The sequence below is a fragment of the Sorex fumeus genome, unplaced genomic scaffold (assembly GCF_029834395.1).
Source record: "Sorex fumeus unplaced genomic scaffold, SorFum_2.1 ptg000063l, whole genome shotgun sequence".
Lineage (NCBI taxonomy): Eukaryota > Metazoa > Chordata > Mammalia > Eulipotyphla > Soricidae > Sorex > Sorex fumeus.
The window spans coordinates 32,770,700-32,784,057 of NW_026606120.1; the positions used below are offsets into that span (position 1 = coordinate 32,770,700).

Genomic DNA, 13,358 nt, shown 5'->3' on the forward strand with positions numbered 1-13,358 from the left:
TAACAAATAAGAAATATACCGTGAATCTTCAGAAGTTTATGGCACTGGTTAGAGAAGGATGGGATAAAAACTTCCACTCATACACAAACACTTGGAAAAATGACTCAATTTGTGTTTGTGAAATTTAAATTGTGTTTGAGGAAAAGAAATATATATATACACTGCAGATCTAATTTGTTTACATGCCAAGGAGTAACTGGCTGGGCAGGATTCAAAAATGACATTTCTTCTAGTGCCTCTATATTTATAGTAGAAAATACAAGAGAAAAAGGTCTGCCAACAACTTGATTATAATTAAAAGAGCTTTCAGAGGACCCTTCTGCCACTGAACTGGAGGCTGAAGGACAATAGACAGCGCACTAAACCAGAGTCTCCTGGCTAAACAGTCAACACTGCCACAATCTCAGCTCCTTGTCTGTAAACATCTCAAAGAGGAATGATCACTGAAGGTGACAACATATTTTGCTAAAAGCCGTTGTGCCCTGAATGCTTGGCTCTATCAATAAATACAAGGTCACCATGCTATAATAATGAGGAACCCTTTCAGGCCTGAGAGCGAGTACAGCTGTTAGGGCTTTCACACAGCTGACCCGGGTTCGATCCCTGGCACTCCACATGGTCCCCTGAGCCCTGCCAATAGTGATCCCTGAGCAGAGAGCCAGAAGTAAGCCCTGCGCATCTCTGGGTCTGACCCCAAAGCAAACATTACAAAGATATAATACAATGTTGCACAAATAGAAGTAACCTAAATTGTTCCTTATTTGTTAAGTGATTTTTTGGGCAATCTCTCCAAACTCATTCCATAATCCCAGTTCAAATTATTGTTTTTTTAAAAAAAATACATTTTATTGGATCACCATGAGATACAGTTACAAACTTGCATGATTACCTTTCAGTTATACAATGCTTGAGCACCCATCCCTCCACTAGTGCACATTTTCCACCACCATTGTTCCCTGTGTCCCTTCCGCCACCTCCACCCCATCCTACCCCCTGCCTCTGTGGCAGGTACAATCCTTCTCTCTAATTTTGGGCATTATAATTTGCAATACAGATACAAAGAGGCCATCACGTTTGGTCTTTGGTCTACTTTCAGCACATGTCTCTCATCCCAGGCGAATCCCTCCAGTCATTATTTACTTAGTGGTTTCTTCTCCATCCCAACTGCTTTTTCCCCCAGCACATGGGGCCGGCTTCCAAACTGTGGCGTGATACTCCTGGCCCTTATCTCTACTATCCTTAAATGTTAGTCTCATATTATGCTACTTTATATTCCACAAATGAGTGCAGTTTTTCTATGTCTGTCCCTCACTTTCTCACTAATTTCAGTCAGCATGATACTCTCCATGTCCATCCACTTCTATGCAAATTTCATGATTTCATCTCTTCTAACAGTTGCATAGTATTTCATCGGGTAGATGTACAAGGTTTCTTTAACCAGTCATCTGTTCTCAGGCACTCAAGTTTTTTCCAGATTCTGGCTATTGGGAACAGTGCTGCAATGAACATACAGGAGCAGATGTCATTTCTACTGTGTTTCTTTTGCAACTCTGGGATATATTCCCAGAAGTGGTATTGCTGGGTCATACGAAAGCTCAATTTCTAATTTTTGGAGGAATGCCATATTGTTTTCCAAAAAGGCTGGACCAGTCAGCATTCCCATCAACAATGAATGAGAGTCTCTTTGTCCCTGCATCCACACCAGCACTGGTTGTTCTTGGTCTTATTAATGTGTGCCAGTTTCTGCGGTATAAGATGATACCTTACTGTTGTTTTGATTTGCATCTCCCTGATGATTAGCAATGTAGAGCATTTTTCATGTGCCTTCTGTTCATCTGAATTTCTTTTTTTTTTTTTTGAGGAAGCTTCTGTTCATTTCCTCTCCCCATTTTCTGATGGGGTTGGAGGTTTTTTTTCTTGTAAAGTTTTACCAGTCTCGTATATCTTGTATATAGATTGGGGCTAGATATTAAGCCCCTATCTGATGGATATTAGGTAAATATTTTTTCCCATTCCACGGGCTCTTCCTGCATTTTAGTCACTGTTTCTTTTGAGGTTCAGAAGCTTCTTAGTTTAATGTAGTCCCATTTGTTTGTATTTGTTTCCACTTGCTTGGTCAGTGACGTTTCATCCTTGAAGCTGCCTTTAGCATATCAATATCATGGAGGATTCTGCCTACATTTTCCTCCAGGTACCTCATGAATTCAGGTCTGATACTGAGGTCTTTAACCCATGACTTTTTTGATCTGACTTTTATGCGTAGCATTAGACAGAGGTCTAAGTTCATTCTTTTGCATGGAGCTGTCCAGCTTTCCCAGCACCTTGTTGAAGAGGTTTTTCTTGCTCCAATTCACATTTCTTGCTCCTTTATCAAAGATCAAGTAATCATATACTTGAGAGGCTGTGTCAGAATATTCAACTCTGTCCCATTGGTCTGCGAGTCTGTTTCTATTTCAATACCATGCTGTTTTAATTACTAGTCCTTTGTAGTACAGTTTGAGATTGGAGAAAGTAATGCTACCCATCTTCTTTTTCCCAACGATTGTTTTGGCTATTCGTGGGAGTTTATTACTCCATATAATTTTCAGGAGTGTTTTGTCATTTATTTGAAAAAATGTCATGGGTATCCTTATAGAGACGGCATTGAATCTGTACAATGCTTTGGGGAGTATTGCTATTTTGACTATATTAAGCCTCCCAATCCAGGAGCAGGGGATGTGTCTCTATTTCCTAGTGTCTGCTTTTATTTCTTGAAGTAGTGTTTTGTAGTGTTCTTTGTATATGTCGTTCACCTCTTTAGTTAAGCTAATTCCAAGGTACTTAATTTTCTGAGACACTATTGTGAATGGGATTTTTTTTAATATCTCTTCCTTCTTTTTCATTATTTGTGTATAGGAAAGCCATGGACCTTTAGATATTGATTTTGTAACCTGCCACTTTGCTATACAAACCTATTATTTTAGGAGTTTTTCTGTAGAGCCTTAAGGGTTCTCTAAATATAGTATCATGTCATTGCAAATAACGATAGTTTGACTTCTTCCTTTCCTATCTGGATGCTTTTTATATCCTTTTCTTGCCTAAGCACTATGGCAAGTATTTCTAGTACTATATTGAATAGAAGGAGTGAGAGTGGGCAAGAGTAGGCAACCTTGTTTTGTTCCTGATATTAGAGGGAAGGCTTTTAGTTTTTCCCCATTGAGAATAATGCTTGCTGTGGGCTTGTGGTAGCTGGCTTTGACGTATTGAGGAAAGTTCCTTTGACTCCCATATTGCTGAGTGTTTCTATCATAAATGGGTGCTGGATCTTGTCAAATGCCTTTCTGCATCTATTGATATGATCACATAGTTTTTATCATTCCTTATATTGATATGGTGTATTATGTTGATTGACTGGCAAATGTTAAACCATCCTTGCATCCCCAGAATGAAATCTACTTGGTCATGGTGTATGATCTTTTTTTTGATGAGTTGTTCAATTCTATTTGCTAGATTTTTGTTGAGGATATTTGTATCTGAATTCATCAGGGATATTGGCCTGTAATTCTCCTTTTTGTGTGTGAAGTGTCTGCTTTTGATATGAGGATGGTATTTGCCTCATAAAAACTTTGGAAATGTTTCTGTTTCTTCAATTTCTTGGAAAAAGCTTGAACAGTATTGGACTAGGTCCTCTTTGAAGGTTTGGAAGAATTCACTAGTGAGTCCATTTGGGCCAGGGCTTTTGATTTTTGGGAGACTTTTGATTACTATTTCAATTTCTTTGATAGTAATAGGGCTGTTCAGGTATTCCAAGACTTTTTAGGTCAGCTTTGAGAGATGATAGGAGTCTAGGAATTTATCCCTGTCTTTGAGGTTGTCTAATTTCGTAGCATAAAGTTTTTCAAAATAATCTCTGGTTATTCTTTTAATTTCTGTGGGTTCTATTGTGATGTCTCCCTTTTTGTTTCTAATTCTGTTTATTAGGGGGTCTCTCTCATTATTTGTGAGTCTTGCTAGTAGTTTATCAATTTATTTTCTCAAAGAACGAGCTCTTGGTTTCACTGATCTTTCGTATTGTTCTTTTGGTTTCCATGTCATTCATTTCTGCTCTAAATTTCATTATTTCTTTCCTCCTGTCTGGTTTGGGCTTGTTTTGTTGGTCATTCTCCAAGATCTTAAGCTGTGAGGTTGTTACTTATATAGGCTCAATCTTCCTTCCTGAGGAATGCTTGTAGAGCTATAAACTTTCCTCTTAACATCTGGTAACTCGTGCCTTCATTCTCATTTGTTTCCAGGAATCTTTTGATTTCCTCTTTGATTTCCTTTCTAAGTCACTCATTATTCAGTAGAAAGCCGTTTAATTTCCAGGTGTTTGGTTTGAGTTTCTGTTTCTGGGTGTGATTTACTTCGATTTTCAGTGCATCATAGTCTGAAAAGATCTTGATACAATTTCTAGTCTCTGAATTTTATAGAGGTATGTTTTGGAGCCAAGCATGTGATTTATTTTGGAGAATGTCCCATGTGCACTTGAAAAGAATGTGTATTCAGCTTTTGGGGGATAAAATGTCCTACCTATATCTACTAGATTCCTATCTTCCATTTATTCCCTCAGATAAAGTATATCCTTGCTGAGCTTGAGTCTTGTTGATCTATTGAGAGGTGATAGAGTGGTGTTGAAATCTCCAATGACTATTGTGTTGCTATCAGTGTATTTTTCAAGTCTATGAAAAATAAGTATTAAGTATTTAAGTATTTTGCTGGTTCCTGGTGAGGTGTATATACATTTAGGAGTGTGAGTTCTTTCTGGTGTACAGATCCTTTGATCACTGAGAAATGACCTTCACTGTCTCTTGTAACATTCTTCTGTCTGAAGTCTACGTGGTCTGATATTAGTATGGCGACGCCTGCTGTTTTGAGGGAGTTGTTTGCTTGTAGATTTGTTTTCCATCCTTTCACTTTGAGTCTGTGTTTGCTCTGACTGTTCAGATGTGTTTCTTACAGGCAGCAGAATGTTAGGTTCAGTTTTCGAATCCATCCTGTTGCTCTGTGTCTTTTAATAGGTGCTTTTAACCCATTGACATTGAGAGAGATTATTGTTATGGAGTTTTATCCCATCTTTCTGTCAAAGTTTGGTGTAACTGGGGAGCTTTCTTATCTTAAAGTAGCCCATTTAGTTGCTCTTATAGCCATGGTTTTGACGCTATGAAGTTCCTGAGTTATTGTTCGTCTGTGAAGCCATGTGTTGTTTCTTCTGATATGAACAAGAGCTAGCTGGGTAAAGTATTCTAGGTGAGGCATTTATTTCATTAAGTTTGTTCTCTATATTCCATCACTGTCTTCAGACCCTTGGGGTTTCATCAAATAGGTCTTCAGTGAATCTTAAAGATGCTCCTTTATAAGAAATTTCTTTCTTCAATCTTGCTGTTTTCAGAATTTTATCTGTCTATAGTTTTTGTCATTCTGATCAGGATGTGTCTTGGAGTATTTTCATTTGGATTTCTTTTAGCTGGTACCCTTTGGGCCTCCTGGATCTGATAGCATGTGCTCTTCAGCTCTAGGAATGTCTTAGCAGTGAAGTCTGACAGTTTCTTTTCATCAGGGTTTTCTTTCTTTCCCTCTGGGACTCCAATGATTCTTACATTATTCCTCTTGGCTTCATCCCAATTTTCTTGACACCTTGACATCCCAATTTTTTTGTTCACTGTGAGTCTCTTTTCCATTTTCTGCTGTTGTCTGGAGATTCTCTGCATCTCATCTTGGAGCTCACTGATTCTGTCCTCAGCAGCTGTTACTCTGCTGCTGAGGCCTTACACTGAGTTTTACATTTCACCTATGAAAAGTTTTAGGTCTGTCATTTCTGCTTGTACTTTTCTTTGCATTTTCCTCACCTCTCTTTTCATATCCTCTTGTATTTTATCAGCAGTGTGTTCCATTGCTTCTTTGAGCTCCTTAGACAACCTTAAAAGCACGATTTTAAATTCCTTATCTGAGAGGTTATAGAGTTCATTGTTACTGTTTGATTCATCTGGGCTAGCAACTTTGATCATTAGGCTTGGTGAGTTTCTGCGTTGTTTTACCAATTCTTTCCAGTTTGGGTTTTTTTTTCTCCTGTTGTATGTTTTGGCCCCTGCAACTGGGCTATCATTGTGTGTTGGTATGGCTTATTGATAGGTATATATGAGACTTGGGTTAAGTAATATGTCAAATTTTGGGTGCAAACAAAATAACTTCTTTGCGCAGATGCATTAGTATCCATGTGGTTTTGTGCTTAAGGGTTTGAGGAGTATGCCAGATGCGTAGATGGTGGGGCATGGGGGGGGCGATGCTAGGGGTCCATACACCTGATGGAGGAAGTAAGGTCGGTGCTGAAGGGGCAGCAATTTGCAGGGGGCTGTGGGTCACATGAGATACTGGGAGGAGCTTGCCTTGGGGTACCGGGCTGGGGTTGAGGTGGGGGGAATGGGTCACCAGCCAGGGCGATTCACACACCTGATGGAGGAAGTAAGTTCATTACTGGAAGGGCAGCCCAAATTATTGTTTTTAAAGACTTCATTTGATTTCCCTTTTACAAAAATCCCTATCTCTCATTTACAACATATGATTACTATAAAGTTCCCATACAATACACATATAAGAATAATTTGGGACCAGAGAGATAATAGAAAGTATATGCACTTGCCTTGAATGTGGCCAATCCCAGTTAAGATTCTCAGCACCACCTTTGCTCTCCTAAACCTCACTAGGAGTGGTCCCTAAGCACAGAGCCAGAAACCATGAGCACCAGTGAGTGTGCCCCATACGGGTGGAGGGGGGGCACCTCCTTAAAAAAAAGAGTTTGGAGGGTACTAGGGAATATTTGGCTCTCTGGTGAAAACCAGCCCTGCAAGTGTGAGGCTATGGGTTCAATTCCCAGCACTGCTCTCTAAAAAAAATTAAATTTAAGAAGGTTAGTAAATAAAACATAAAAAATAATTTGAAAAGTACAAAACACCAAAGCAATGTTAGAAATAAACCAAGCAACCAAAAGAAGTTGGGGGTGGGGGGTGTGGAACCAACTCTGCTTGATGTAAAAGCCTTTCTCTTATGATGTAAGTTCTTAACTGTGACATTCTTGCTATACTTTAATCCAAATGTCATTGCTGTACCTGATACCACAATGTAACACCAACGCCATTGCTGTATTTGATGCCATGATGTCACCCCGCCACTGCTGTACTTGATGGCATGATGCAACACTGACATCATTGTTGTACTTGATGCCATGATGTAACCCCAATATCACTACAGTACTTGATGCCATGTCACTCCTTCATTGCTGTAGGTACAGCATGATGTAACCCTGACATCATTGCTGTACTTTATGTATACTGAAACTCCAATGTCCTTGCTTTTCTGTCTCATGCTAAATAAAAAGCCCATGACCTGCTGATCTTCTACATAAATGTTCTTTTCAAAGACTGACATCTGCAAATACTCTCAGATGCTGTGAATAGCTACCATACAGGCCTCTACCAGCAAGTGTAAATAAACCTCCTGTTTCCCCAAGTCTATTTTTGTGTGCTTGATTAAGTAAATTTCTCTTACAACACATTGAAAAGGAATGAACTTTTAACATGCTACAACATGAAAAATTCTCAAAACAACATCTTAAGTAAAATGTTTCTTTTTTTAAAAAAAAAAAAAAAGAGGAGCTGGAGAGATAGCGCAAGTGCAGAATGCTTGTCTTGCACATAGCTGACCTTGGTTTGATCCCCAGCACCACATATGTTAAGATCCCTACGCATACACGAGAGTGATCCTTGAATACAGAGCCAGGACTAATACCTGAGCACCACCAGGTATAAACCAAGTATAATCCAAAAAGTGTGAAAACTAATTCTACTTGTACACAATGTGATTTAACTTATAGCAACAAAAACCTGATATGTGACTGTGGAGGTAGATGGGGAGATAGTGGGCAGAATGGAACAGAAAGCAGATGAAAAAGGAGCACTAAAGAAACTGGGTGTGAGGGGGAAGGGGGTAATATATGTGTTGATTAACTGTGGCCACAGTTTCAAGAGTATGTAAAAATGAAACAGGCAAACTTGGTGGTTAGACAAGTTACAACTCATTACTTGTCTATCACTATCACTATCACCCCATTGTTCATCGATTTGCTCGAGCAGGCTCCAGTAACGTCTCCATTCGTCCCTGTCAAGTGCTAGTGTAGCCCAATGACATATTGGGGGCTCTTTCAGGGTCAGGGGAATGAGGACCATCACTGTTACTGCTTTTGGCATATCGAGTACGCCACGGGTAGCTTGCCAGGCATTGCCGTGCAAGTGGGATACTCTCAGTAGCTTGCCAGGCTCTCAGAGAGGGATGGAGACTTTTGGGGCAGCCTCCAATCACCTTTACAAGTGTTCCCAGTCAAGCATATATGTGGGCAAGATACTCTCGGTAGCTTGCCAGGTATCTGAGAGTGAGAACTCGACAATAAGAGGTCACGTGGCCACGAATGCAGTCGCGTGCTTCCGGGAGCTTGGTTTTATAGTCATTTCAAGAAAAAAGGCCAGTATCGACTGTGCCGCCACAGGCCTACATGCCCGTCAAGCGGCATTAGAGAAACCACCTCAACAAATGACAATTAGTGTAGAGTAATATTACATTTTATTTAATTGCATTATTTTTTACAACATTGGTTATTCAAAAGACAATCTTTCTGATTTTGGCCAACACTATTAAATTTCCTAGTCATTACACAAACAAGTTTAGCAAAGCTAGTGAAACACTTGCAGATAAATGTTTTTAAAAATTAGTGCTTTTAAAAGAAATTGTCCAGCTTCTGCTAGCAATAACAAACATAAATATACTTTACATGAAGTACTGTTATATACTTAAATAGGTGTTATGGTTGTTAAAGTAGTGACATTCTTTGTTTTTGTTTTGTGCTCCTGATCAAAGACAGGGTTTTATAGAGAAAAAATGTGTACTCTGGCCTCATGAGATATTACAAGCTAGCAATTTGTTTCATTATATGAAAGTTCCTGGTATCTTTGTTTCCTTCTATAAGTGTGTGTTGCACTGATCATGATGCCTAACTCTGTACTGGTAAAGGTAAAGGTAAAGGTAAAGGCCCTCCCCGTTGATCGTGGATTTGCTCGAGCGGGCCCAGTAACGTCGCTTGTAAGGCGAACGGGTAGGGCGTTCGCCTTACAAGCGGCCAACATGGCCGACCCGAGTTCGATTCCTCCGCCCCTCTCGGAGAGCCCGGCAAGCTACCGAGAGTATTCGATATGCCAGACACAGTAACAACAAAGTCTCCAATGGAGACGTTACTGGGCCCGCTCGAGCAAATCGACGATCAACGGGAGGGCCTTTACCTTAACTCTGTACTGAATCTTTTTAATTTGAAAAGAATTTAAGTCTGATTTGTTTCACTTAAAAAGAATTTGAGTTTTTCTAGGATTTTCTTTCTTTTCTTGAGACAAAATGGTGACCATAGGGCAGGTCTTTGGGAGGTTAACTTTTACTTGATCAGAAACAGCAAACTGTTTCATGATTTCTGTGTTGACAGGATGATTTCATTAATTATTTAAAAATATTAAATTACATGGACAGAGAGATAGATTGCACAGACAGTAGGGATTTGCCTTGCATGTGGCAGACCCTGGTTTTACCTCCAGCACTGCCAGGAATGATCCCTGAGCACAGATCCAAGAGTAAGCCCTGTGCACTACTAGGTGTATCCCAGAAACCAAAGTGAAATAAAGCAATGTGAAATTGAGGTATTATTGACAAATATTATTGAGCAGAGCCCAGCAGCTGAAGACCTACAGGACCCAGCCGCAGCCATGCTGAAACCACTCTCCACATGCTAAGACAAGCCTTACACATAAAGGAACCGGCAAAACAACCCAGGTGTGTGGGACCTGGGGCTGAAATCTCCAAGCCTCCTCAGATCAGGACTGGGCCTCCTCCACCTAGATCCCCTATCTTTCAGTAGCTAGAGTTACACCCACCAACTGCCGGGTAACCCCATCAACAGCCAAGACCCAGAGACTATAAAATAAACATAGTAAAGCCCTTCCTGGTGGGGGTTGGGGGAATTCTTCTAAGACAAAGATCCTTCCTGGGAGATCACTCAAGGTGGAATGTCATCTAAGGATATACTTCTCCTTTCCATAACCATTTAAACAGTCACCTTAAGTTTACTTTTTAATAATCTTTCTAGTCATTTTATATGGACACAGTAAGGGAAACATTAAGCTTACAGGATGACTCTCCTGGAAACATCTGGGATCCCAGACTACAGTGCTCAGGCCAGATAGTCCTTCCTAATCCAGCAGGGTCCTCGTCCAGTTGTTTCTCTCTGGATCATGACAGAATTTGTCCATGACCATGCTCTTATAGTTAAGTATTATGACACTTATCCTGGCCCATTTCAATGCCAGGGTAGCTCACCGCTTGCCCTGGGTCCACTCAGTCCCTTTGTCGAAACACTCTTTTGGGGTACTAGGAAGTAAGGGCAACTGAGGCTTAAGTTGAGTAAATATGACAGAAATCTGGGAGTGACTATTATTCTGAGTCAATTAACTTCCAAGTTACAAAAGCATAGCATTAACTGTCTTCCCGTGTCTATACAAAAAGGGCATTGCTCTGAAGTAAACTATGCGAAGGACATAAGGGAAGAAGAAAAGCAATATTTCACTTACAAGTACAGAATTCTGAGTCCTTAGAAGAATCTGACCTTATAAATTATAGGGTCTGATTTGGGGATAAAGGTGATTAACTGGTTGGGGAATCAGAGCACAGAGAAGAGCTTAAAGATAAACACAGAGGAATGGGTGTGCCTCAAGAGCACTGTTGACAGGTATAACCCAATAACCTAAGCTCCCTGCAGCAAGGGAGAAAAGACAAACCACTGTTATCCTACAGCATCTTACCCCCCAAAAGAAGATTTAAAAAAATAAGTCAAAATGTTTATTCATTTCACATAGATGCAGCAACACATCTTTCACTTCTAGCCAAAACAACCAAGTTCAAAATTTTGGAATATAAAGTTTACCTATCCTTTATTAAAAAAGAATGAAAGAAAATTTTTAAAAAATACATACTGAAGTATTAGCCCAAATTCTAAAAAACAAAAAAAACAAACAAACACCCAGGATCTAAACTTTTACCATAGGGAAAGACGTCTTTGACATACAAAAACAAATGAACCTATTTTTAATAAATGTTATTTATTAAATAACATCCTCACAAGTGATTTCACGAGTTCCAGTCCCAGTGGATTGAACACATGAACCAATCCTCACAGCACCATGCAACAATAAACCTTGATATAAAATAAAAGCAAATTTTTTTCATGCAATCTTTCCTGTTTTTGTATATGTTATGTGTGAGTGCCATGGTATAGCACATAAGACTAAAACATCATTTTAAGTTTAATGAATAAAGTCACAAGAGCATGATTTCTATCTAAGCCTAAGAAATAAATTGCCTCAACACAGTCTACCATTTGTAGACTTTCCTTTGCCCTACTCTCAGAGCTAAGGTAAAATGAGAAAACGCTCTGAGCTACATGATCTCTGAAAGTAATATTCATAAATACTAAATATTTGGTGCTCTGCTCGTTTCACAAATCCATCATACTACTCTTAAGGTGTACTAAATGGGACACACATTAGAATGTTAGAATACAGAAGCTTTCCAACAGTTTCACATTGGATTACACACTCACACTCCTGGAAACACCTCAGCCGCACGCACGCGCTCGCGCACACACACACAAAACACACACGAGAAACCCCTTAGACAGATAAACACGCACACCGTAAACTCAAGGCACGCACACACATACCTGGAAACCCCCTCAGACCACACACACCTACAAACCACACAGACACACACACACACAGAGCAACTCTCCCTCCTGGGACTCCCGCACCCCACAACAGAGCTGGCATTTGCGATAGACTGTGAGTACAAGCCAGGGAGGGAGAGCACTGAGATCAGAGAGCACAAGCGTGCAAACCCTGAGCGCAGGAGGGTGCAAGCACAGCCGGCCCGGGCACCTGTTCATTCTTCTGTCACACCTGGGTGTGGCCACAGGCATCAAGGCGGCTAGCGCCTGCAAGCCCTTGGGACTTGGGAGCACCGCTGCCCCCACCGCCTGTCACCAGACAGAGCAACCAAGGAAAGCGGACGGATATCATGGCACTTAAGCTCACGTTGAAAGCCCCAAGCGTTACCACTGAGGGCTCGTGAGTAGGAACGTGCCCGTATCACTGCGGAGCAATCGGCACCACCCGCCCAAGGAGGCTTCCAAAGCGCTGTGGCCGTGGTCCAGCAAGAACAGCAGCAGACCACCCTCACTGGAACCCTCCTCCGGTCCCGCTTCCGACGCGCAGAATCCACCGTTGCTTCTCCGCTTTAAAAACACGGACACATCGGCGCCCCAAGGACAAAAACAGACCCAGACACCCACAGCTAGGAGACGCCGGCCCCGGCTCCGGAAGGCCACGCCCCTCGCCGCTAGCGCGCACTTCAGCGTCCCGGCCACGCCCCTCGCCCGGGCCACGCCCCTCGCCGCTAGAGCACACTTTAGCGTCCCGGCCACGCCCCTCGCCCGGGCCACGCCCCTCGTCGCTAGAGCACACGTCAGCGTCCCGGCCACGCCCCTCGTCCGGGCCACGCCCCTCGCCGCTAGAGCACACTTCAGCGTCCCGGCCACGCCCCTCGTCCCGGCCACGCCCCTCGCCGGGGCCACGCCCCTCGCCGCTAGAGTACACTTCGGCGTCCCGGCCACGCCCCCTCGCCGCGAGGCCACGCCCTCTCGCGCCGCCCCACACAGAGCGGCGCCCCCTCGCGCGGCTCCCGCCTTCCGTTCTCGCGAGTCTTTCCTGCACCCTCTCTGCCCCTCGCCCCCGCCCCGCCCGACGTGTCGTCCCCGGGAAGCTGTCGCTTCGCTCTGCTCTGGCGGCTTCCCGCTTACCGGAAGGCCCGCGACAGCGCTGCTGCAGCAGTTGGGCAGAGGCGGAAAGAAGACGGCAGCGTGCGCTCCGTGGCCACAGACTCTGGCCTGACGGGCTTCGGCTTTGTCTCCGCCGCTTTGGAATTTCCCGCGGTCGCCCCGCTGTGGGCCGCGCGCGGTGCACGCCGGGACGGGGCCTCGCGGGAGGCGGGGGGGGGGGGGGAGCGGCGGCCGGTCGCGCGCGGTGCACGCCGGGAGGGGGCCTCGCGGGCGGGGCGGCCGGTCGGCGGCGCGGTGGGCCGCGCGCGGTGCACGCCGGGACGGGGCCTCGCGGGCGGAGGTGGCCGGCCGGTCGGCGGCGCAGCGCACGCAGCCCCGCGTCCGTTCGCACGTACGTCCGCCCGGTGTACGGCGAGGGTGTCGG

At 43.2% G+C, this 13,358-nt stretch overlaps 1 protein-coding gene across 1 annotated transcript in view; it reads right to left on the reverse strand.

Moving 5' to 3' along the window:
• Window positions 1-13,009, reverse strand: part of FANCC (FA complementation group C) — a 212,984-nt gene extending 199,975 nt beyond the window's left edge. Inside the window, exon 1 of the mRNA XM_056127708.1 lies at window positions 12,956-13,009. The gene's annotated coding sequence lies outside the window, so the exon portion shown is untranslated. The remainder of the gene's footprint in view (window positions 1-12,955) is intronic.
• Between the last annotated feature and the right edge of the window lie 349 nt (window positions 13,010-13,358).